Source organism: Glycine soja, chromosome 4 (genome assembly GCF_004193775.1).
Source record: "Glycine soja cultivar W05 chromosome 4, ASM419377v2, whole genome shotgun sequence".
Lineage (NCBI taxonomy): Eukaryota > Viridiplantae > Streptophyta > Magnoliopsida > Fabales > Fabaceae > Glycine > Glycine soja.
The window spans coordinates 42,512,091-42,522,101 of NC_041005.1; the positions used below are offsets into that span (position 1 = coordinate 42,512,091).

Here is a 10,011-nt window from a genome sequence, read left to right on the forward strand (position 1 = left end):
ACATTCTAAGACAGTTTTTTGGAAAACCGTCTTAGAATCCTAAAATCATTTTATTTTTTTTGTTAAAAAAATATTCTAAGACGCCTCTCTAAAAAAACCATCTTAGATTATAAGTATTCTAAGATGGTTTTTTGGAAAACCGTCTTAGAATCCTAAGATTATTGTAATTTTTTTTGTTTAAAAAATTATATTAGAATTGTCTTAGAATGTGATCATTCTAAGATGGTTATTTTCTTGAGAACTGTCTTAAAATATGTAGATTTTCTAAGATGATTTTCTAAAAATCGTCATAGAAAGTTTTGGCTTTCTACGACATTGACTACAAAGACAGTTCAAAATCGTCTTTAAAAGTGTCTTAGAACCGATGTAAAATCATTTTTTTTGCAGTAGTGTGAGGGTGGACACGCACAGGGCAGAACCAAAAATTTTTGTTAGGGGGGCAAAATTTTAAAGCATGAATCAATAATGATATATATTTTTTATATAAATTAATTCATGTATCAAATTAAAAGCAATTTAAAACCCAACATATCAATGGAAAAATGTATTTGAAAGCAATTAAAATTGTACCAAAAAATTAGAGTAAATACTCTTTTTCGTCCTTGAATTTGTTAAACGTTGACAATTAGGTCCCTAAAAGATTAAAAAAAAAATTATCCTCGAATGTGTGAAAAAATGCGACAAATCCATCCTACTGTTAAGTCTCATTTGTTAACTCAAATGGTCGTGCCTACATGGCACCTCTGGTAATGATGTGGCAACTAATGGTTCCCACATGTCATCCACGTGTTTGCCATGTGTCATCTATGTGACTGCCACATGTAAAAAAATTGACTTTTTAATTAGGCCTCTGATAGAGGTCATACCCGAATCAAATAAACATTAAAAATACAGTATCTAGAAAGTGATCCTAGGTCGTCACCCAATGAGCAATGGTCAACCAAATGTTCATAATAGATAGTAATAAAACAGTAACGAATTGGGGGGGGGGTTGTTTGTCTTTGTAAATTAAACAGCAAGCAACAAAATATCATAATTAAAACACGTTGTTTCCCCTTGATTCACAAGCAAGCCTCTTATCCTAGGTTACGAGAAATTATCCTTTATCAGTTCAACCACTTAATCCAACCCTAAATTAAATTACTAAGCGAAATTTAACATAAGGCATTCATTATGTGATTAAGCAACACATACACCAATTAATCATGAACAATCATTAAGCATGAACGTAAATTAAGCGCAGAGACAATTAATCAAGCACTAAGCATGCATGAATTAATAGCAACAAATACAGAGTAATAATAAAACCTCAAATATAGCTGTGCTTGATCCTCAAGAGAAAACAACGCTGGAGACTTAAGCCTTCCATTAATCACTAGAAAACGAAGAAAACTAGAATTACTCTTCCAAAACGAAAAAGAGACTAAAACGAATTGAGAGTAGCACTCTAAAACTAAAACGAATAAGAGAGAGAGAGAGCCCTAAAACTAGAACCTTGGTGCTGTTATATAGTTCTCAGCCCCAAAGCTTACAAATCTGTTTTAAGTTCAAGCCCATAAATAAAATAAAATCTAGATAAGATAAGATAAGATAAAATCTAGATGAAATAATATCTAGATGAAATAAAATCTAGATAAGATAAGATAAGATAAGATCTAGATGAAATAATATCTAGATGAGATAAAATCTAGATATGATAAGATAAAATCTAGATGAAATAATATCTAGATGAGATAAAATCTAGATAAGATAAGATTTGGTAGAATAAAATAATCTGCTCTCTTCAAGTCCAAGCCCAATTCTAAATTCAAGCCCAATTGCTTATAATTCTCCTGAAATTAAATTAAAAACACAAAATTAGTCCAATAGGCCCAAATGATAAAACTGCATAATTAATTTGACAATTAAGGCTAATCAGTAATTAAAATGGTGACAAAAAGGGTTAAGAAATAGGAGAAAATGATGACACATCAAATCCCCTCACGCTTAGCTTTTTGCACTCTTGGGCAAAATATAAAAAAAAAACAAAGCAAGGGACAAATCCAGGGACATTAAAGAGAAACAGACACAACGACAATTGCATATTTCTCAATGAATCTCAAGGAATGAATAGAATGGGTAACATCCAACACGTAAAGAGTTAAAGAATCAAGGCCGTCATGAAAAACATCCAAGCATCTCAAACATGGCAAGATAGTCAATCAGCTCAAGAATGAAAAGTGATAAAGCCTCACAAGATATGCACTCTATCTCTCAAGTGTCTAGACTACTGTTTACTCTCAAATCACCCATGAAAACAAACACCACATAGACTTGGCAAGACTCTAAAATTGACAACCACATCACAAACACATGTTCATGAGGATCAAAAGGTCTTTTAAGGTTGTAATGGGGCCAAGGACAAGGTAGATGAAAGTATGAGATAGTAGCTAAAACCCAAAGGAATAGAGGAGCAATGGGGAATAAGTGGGAAGTAAGAAAAAGTAGTAAACCCCAAAACCAAAATTAAAAAGTAAACCCAAAACAAAATCAACCAAGCCCTTAAACCAATCCAAGTCTTCAAACCAAGACCTCATTTATTCAACTTCATTCTTTTTCTATTTTTTTGATTTTTTTTTATTTTTTTTGAACGTGAACAGTAGCAATTGTAAGCATTTGAAAAATAAAGCAACGATTAGGTAATATATGTATATACATCAAGCATGGCCAAAATAAATCATCAAGCATGGCCAACAAAATACCCCCCTCACACTTATTCCCAAAACAATTCCAAAGCTCCAAAATTCCTTAAGGGTAGGGTGAAATCATGGTTTTTCACTTAAGGCTTGTAATGAGCTCAAAACAAAGAAAGGGGAACGTGGGCTCAAAGGGGCTATCAAAGGAATTAATTCAGGGTAGGCTCATTTGGCTAGAGGCTTATAAGAATAAAATGCCTAAATCATCTCCCAACATGCATGTGAAGCAAGAAGTATCAACAAGAGTCAAGCCAAGGCTATTGTGCAAGCAATCAATGGGGCAAAACACACCGAATAAAATAGATGATGATGGTTCAAATTCTCACCAAGGGTAAATTGTTGGATCGAGTGGCCTCAGAATAATTAAGAAGGGGGGGTTGAATTAATTATTCCTAAACCTTTATTAATTAAAAAATTACTCTTCTAAGGCTTTTACTAAATTGTTAAGAGAATGAGGAGTAGAAAAGAAACTTAACAGAAAGTAAAAGCGGAAATTAAATGCACAGCGGAAAGTAAAAGAGTAGGAAAGAAGGAAACAAACACACAAGAGTTTTTATACTGGTTCGGCAACAACCCGTGCCTACATTTAGTCCCCAAGCGACCTGCGGTGCTTGAGATTTCTTTCAACCTTGTAAAAATCCTATTACAAGCAAAGATCCACAAGGGATGTACCCTCCCTTGTTCTCTTTGAAACCCTAGTGGATGTACCCTCCACTAGAACTGATCCACAAGAGATGTACCCTCTCTTGTTCTCAGTCAAACCCAAGTAGATGTACCTTCTACTTGTACCACAAAGGATGTACCCTCCAATGTGTTAAGACAAAGATCTCATGTTGTTAAACCTTTGATACTTTGTGAGTGGGGATACAAAAGAATTCTTAGTCGGTTAGTCCTTTGAACACTTTTGTATAAGGGAATGGGAAGAATCAAAGGAATTCTTAGACTGTGTCGTTTTGAATTCTTTGACAAGGGAGAAGGGAGACACAAAAGAATTCAGGCGGTTAGTCCTTTGTTCTTTTGGAAAAGGGAGAAGAGAGACACAAAAAGAATTCAGGCAGTTAGTCCTTGACGAATTCTTTTTGACAAAGGGAGAAGAGAATGAAAAGATGAATAACACAAGTTTTCAAGGTTTAGAAAACCAGAAAACTTCAGAAAGCTTTTGGTACAAAAGAAGAAGAAGAAGTTCAAAAAGATTCAAGGCTTGTAAAGGATTGTATGAAATAAGTGTAAAAGTGTATTGAAAAGCAAATCAAAGCCTTGCTTTTATAGACTCTTCATGTCTGGCCAAGAGGACCATTTAGAAGAGTTACAACTTTTAGAAAAACTTAAAACCAATTTGAAAAAGTCAAAAACCTTTTGAAGAGTTACATCTTTTGATTTATTCAGAAACAGTTAGTGGTAATCGATTACCAAATAAGTGTAATCGATTACACAAAGCTTTTATGTGAAAGGATGTGACTCTTCACATTTGAATTTGAATTTCAACGTTCAAAGGGACTGGTAATCGATTACCAAAACATTGTAATCAATTACAGCATTTTGAAATTAATTGGAACATTGTAAATTCAATTTGAAAACTTTTTCAAAACAATTTTGCTACTGGTAATCGATTACAACAATCTGGTAATTGATTACCAGAGAGTAAAAACTCTTTAGTAAACATGTTTTGAGAAAAATCATGTGCTACTCAGTTTTTGAGAAAAACTTTTCATACTTATCTTGATTAAGCCTTCTCTTGATTCTTGAATCTTGAGTATTGAATCTTGATCTTGATTCTTGAGATCTTGAACCTTGAATCTTGACTCTTGACTCTAAACTTTTTTCTTGAGTCTTGAATTCTTCTTGATTCTCAACTTGAACTCTTGAATTGTTCTTGATTTACTTGAGTTGTTCTTTGATTGATCTTTGAGCTTTTTGTCATCACCTTTGTCATCATCTTTTGTTATGATCATTGTTATCATCAAAACACCTTTGAATCACTTTTGATTCACCATGAAGCTTTGCTTCTACATAAATCTATCACTTTCAATTCGAACCTTCATAACTAACTTGACATGTAGAGAAAAACAAGGGTTTCAATTCACAAAATGCCAAGAAACTCCTATTTCAAAAATAATTACCCATTACCTATACATAACCCAAAATTCAAAGAGGAACATGCAATGTTGTACACAAACATAAAACCAAAATAACAAAATTAACCTAGAACCTAATAAACTTAAACTAGAAAACCTAATAGAATTAAACTAGAATACCCAACAAAATTAAAGAACAATCTTCTCCCCCCCCCCCTCACACTTAAACAACACATTGTCCTCAATGTAGCACAATCATAAGATCAATAAAAATCAAAGCAATCAATAAAATTTGGACAAGTGCAATAAAAGTAAAGAAAGAGACAGAAGAAAGAAAACTGCCTAAGTCATGGCGGAAAAGAAGTAGGGTGAAGTAAGAAGATCTTTTGAGCAAGGACAACCCCCAATGCGTAATTGGATGCATCGTACATTAGCTCAAATGGGGCTGTCCAATCAGGTGCCTGAATGATAGGGGTGATAGTCACTGCACGCTTGAGGCAATCAAAGCCTCCTTGCACCGGTCATCAAAATCAAACTCCACCTCCTTTTGCAGCAGATTGGATAGTGGAAGGGCCACTCTGCTAAAATCCTTGATAAAGCACCTATAAAATCCTTCATGACCAAGAAAAGAACGAACCTCTCGCACGCAAGAGGGGTAAGGCAATTGTGAAATAACATCTATTTTTCCAGGGTCTACCTTTATGCCCCTACTAGAAATGATATGCCCTAAAACTATACCTTGTTCTACCATGAAGTGACATTTTTCAAAATTCAGCACAAGGTTAGTTTCAATGCATCTATTAAGAACTCTATCCAGACTATCCAAACATGTATCAAAAGAGGATCCATAAACAATAAAATCATCCATAAACACCTCTACGCAACTCTCTAAAAAATCACTGAAAATGCTAAGCATACACTGCTGGAAGGAGCCAGGGACGTTGCATAGGCCAAAAGGCATCCTCCTATAGGCAAAAGTGCCAAAGGGACAGGTGAATGTGGTCTTTTCTTGATCCTCAGGAGCAATATGAATTTGTAGATAACCAGAAAAACCATCAAGAAAACAGTAATGGGACTTACCTGCCAAGCGCTCAAGCATTTGATCAATGAAAGACAAGGGAAAATGATCTTTTCTGGTTACCTGGTTCAGCCTCCTATAATCAATGCAGACTCGCCAGCTGTTCTGCATTCTTGTTGGGATAAGCTCATCCTTTTCATTCTTGACCACTGTGAGGTCTGCCTTCTTAGGAACCACTTGGACTGGACTCACCCATTGGCTGTCAGAAATGGGGTAGATGATTTCAGCTTGTAAGAGCTTGGTCACTTCCTTTTTCACCACATCTAGAATGACAGGGTTGAGTCGCCGCTGTGGTTGCCTCACTGGCTTAGCTCCATCCTCTAAAAGTATCATATGCATGCATGTAGATGGGCTAATACCAGGAATGTCTGCTAAAGTCCATCCAATGGCTTTCTTATGCTTCTTGAGAACTAGCAACAACTTCTCTTCTTGCTTAACATCAAGGGAGGCAGAGATGATCACTGGAAATTTTTTCTTGTCCTCCAAGTAAGCATATTTGAGGTTTGTTGGTAAGGGCTTCAACTCTGGTGTGGGTGGTGGCTGAACAGTAGGGGGAACCATGGTAGGAGAAGAAGAAGGTTCCTCAGTCTGTACCTCATAAAGCAAGTCAAAAGTATATGTACTTCCTGCAACATGGTTAGTGCATTCTGACTCTAAAAAATCAACATCAAGAGGTACAACACCTAGAAAATCAGAACCAGACTCAAATTCAGATTCATTCTCAGCATCAAAATCAGACACATGATCAAATTCAAACTCAGATTCAAATTCAATGCATAAGGAATGACAAGTATGCAGATCAGATAAAAATGGATGTTTCCTACCATAAAGAACATAATCAAAATCAAACATATAATTATTAATAATCTGATCAATTAGCTCAGCACAAAAAATAGAATGATCCTCAGATGGATGTTTCATGGCATCAAGAATGTTAAAATGAACAACAATATCACCAAATTCCATAGACAATGTGCCAGCATAAACATCTATCTTGGTTCGGGCTGTTTTCATAAAAGGCATGCCTAAAATAATTGGAACTGAACCATGGGAAAATCCCTCTTCCATATTAAGAACATAAAAATCAACAGGAAAAATAAGTTCACCAACCCGAACCAGCACATCCTCTATGAAACCTACGGGGTAAGCAACACTTCTATTTGCCAAATGAATCACCACATCTGTAGATTGTAAAGGTCCAAGAGGTAAAGAATTGAAAATGGACAGAGGCATGACACTAACTGATGCTCCTAGATCTAGCATGACATTCTCAAATTTATTGTTCCCAATAATGCAAGGTATACAGAAAGTACCTGGGTCCTTACATTTCTCAGGAATGTGAAGAACAGATTTACCTATCAATGTTGACACATTTCTGCCCATGCTAATCCGTTCATTGCCTTTGAGCTTCCTTTTGTGGGTGCTCAACTCCTTTAGAAACTTGGCATATCTTCGAATATGCTTGATGGCATCTAGCAGAGGTATGTTCACCTCTACTTTCCTGAAGGTCTCCAAGATCTCCTTTTCCGCTTCTTCCATCTTTTTGTTTGGAATTGCTCTAGGTGGGAATGGAAGAGGGATAGGAGGCTGCTGTAAGTCAGAATTACTAGAAGAAGGTCCACCTGCATGAAAATTTTTGTTAGGAAGCTTTCTCTTTTGTGCAACTATCTCATCCTCTTTTTCAGGTGTAGAATGAAGCTTGACAGGTTCAGGTGCAGGTGCTGCTACTGGTGGAGGCACTTGAATTTGGTTGCCAGACCTCAAGGTGATGGCATTCACATTTTTTGGATTCTGCACAGTTTGTGAAGGCAATTTGTTAGAATTTTGGGACTGAGCTTGGTTCAACTGAGTAGCCATCTGCCCCATCTGATTTGTCAGACTCTGAATGGAAGCTCTTGTCTCTTGCTGAAATTGCATATTCTGGATGGTCATTTGCCTCACAAACTCTTCTAAGGAAGGTTGAGGAGGAACATATGGCTTGTTGTCTTTGTTGTTGTTGTAGTTGCATTGGAGGAGGAACATATGGCTTGCTTGGACCAGCGACATTCTGAAAATGAGGGATAGACTATTGTTGTTGTGGAGGGCTTGTCCATCTCAGATTTGGATGATTCCTCCAACTTGGATTGTATCTGTTGCTTGAAAGGTCATAATTATTTTGTTGTTGTTGGTTTTGCTGCTGTGGAGGTCTATTATAAACGTTTGCAGCATAAGCTTCAGGTTGCTCATTGACTCCAGATTGCTGCATAGAAGGACAAAGATCTGAATGGTGATCTATAGAAGAACATAGACCACAGACTCTTGCAACAGGTGTAGATTTCTGATTCATGGCAAGCTGAGTTACTAGGTTGACCAAGGCATCAAGTTTTCTTTCAAGCTTTTTATTTTCAGTAGATGAAGATGAATCCATGGCCACCTCATGGACTCCTCTAAGAACAATAATATCATTTCTTGCATTGAATTGTTGGGAGTTGGAAGCCATCTTCTCAATCAAATTCCTAGCCTCAGTAGGGGTCATATCACCAAGAGCTCCACCACTGGCAGCATCAATCATACTCCTCTCCATGTTGCTAAGTCCCTCATAGAAATATTGAAGAAGAAGTTGCTCAGAAATCTGGTGGTGAGGGCAGCTTGCACATAATTTTTTGAATCTTTTCCAGTACTCATACAAGCTTTCTCCACTAAGTTGCCTGATGCCTGAAATGTCTTTTCTGATGGTAGTGGTCCTAGATGCAGGGAAGAATTTCTCCAAGAACACCCTCTTAAGGTCATCCCAGCTGAAAATAGACCTGGGAGCAAGGTAGTATAGCCAATCTTTTGCCACTCCCTCCAGAGAATGAGGAAAAGCCTTTAGAAAAATATGATCTTCTTGGACATCTGGGGGCTTCATGGTGGAACAAACAATATGGAACTCCTTAAGATGCTTATGAGGATCTTCACCTGCAAGACCATGGAACTTGGGCAGCAAATGTATTAGTCCAATCTTGAGAACATATGGAACACCCTAATCAGGATATTGAATGCGCAAGTTTTCATAAGTGAAATCAGGTGCAGCCATCTCCCTAAGAGTCCTCTCACAAGGTGGAGGTTGAGCCATGTTCTCAGTATAAAAATTAGTAGTGGAATGTTCAAAATCAAAATCACCCTCAACAGAATGCTCACAATGCACAAAATGACCAGGATGCACATTATGTCTAACTAATCTATGAAAGGTTCTATCTATTTCAGGATCAAAGGGTTGTAAATCACCTGGATTGCCCCTAGTCATGCACTATATGCAGCAAATAATGTATTTCTCAACAAGCACCTAACAAGAGGGTAAAACTACAGCTATATTCAAACGATATCAAAATGAGCTGAAATTTTGTGAGGAACACCCTAAAATCATGAAAAGATAGCAAAAAAAAGTTCAAACAAAAATTCAAAGTCTAACTATGAAAGCTACCTAAGCAAAGTTTAGAAAAATAGAACAATAAAACTTGAAAAATAAAAAAAATAGTAAACAAGAGATTTTGGCTAGTTAGAGACCTCAACCAAGCTCTGTTGGGTTGTTGTGAAATGGGAAATTTTTTTCTGCCCCAAATACATATATAATAATAGTTATTCTGATACCCGGAGCAAAAGTTATGGCCGTTTGAAGTTTTGCTAAACACAAGTTCTCAAATTTTTTTGAATCTCTCAAATCCAGCCACACCAAGTGTTCCTGGTATTTTTCACACAAAATATGAATCAAAAGAACCTATCACACAAAAATTAAGCCAAAAATAACAACCCTAACCATCAAAACAAAAATCGCCAATTAAATTGTAAATAGTCGTCGCTAATTCAGTCGCTAATGTAATGCTGTGTGAACAGTAACACAGAATCAGTCTCTAATTTCGTCGATAAGCATTATTCACAGTAAAACATAAAACTGAAACAAGGGAAACACTGAACAAGGGATACTACTAAATTGTAAAACAGGACATCAAATAAAACAGAACAACGCACTAACACAACATACTAATACCACACTAACACGACACAAACACACTAAACAAAAGAAGTAAACGTAAAACAACTAAACATAAAACACGAATCACTAGCTATTATGAACCTTTGGACCACTGCTCCCCGGCAACGGCGC

General features: G+C 36.4%; 1 non-coding gene across 1 annotated transcript; it reads left to right on the forward strand.

Annotated features, from left to right (window-relative positions):
• The first annotated feature begins 8,497 nt into the window (after positions 1 to 8,497).
• On the forward strand, positions 8,498 to 8,604 carry LOC114410956. Its single transcript, XR_003666347.1, has one exon. It is a non-coding gene; the product is annotated as a small nucleolar RNA R71 (small nucleolar RNA).
• Positions 8,605 to 10,011: the final 1,407 nt, after the last annotated feature.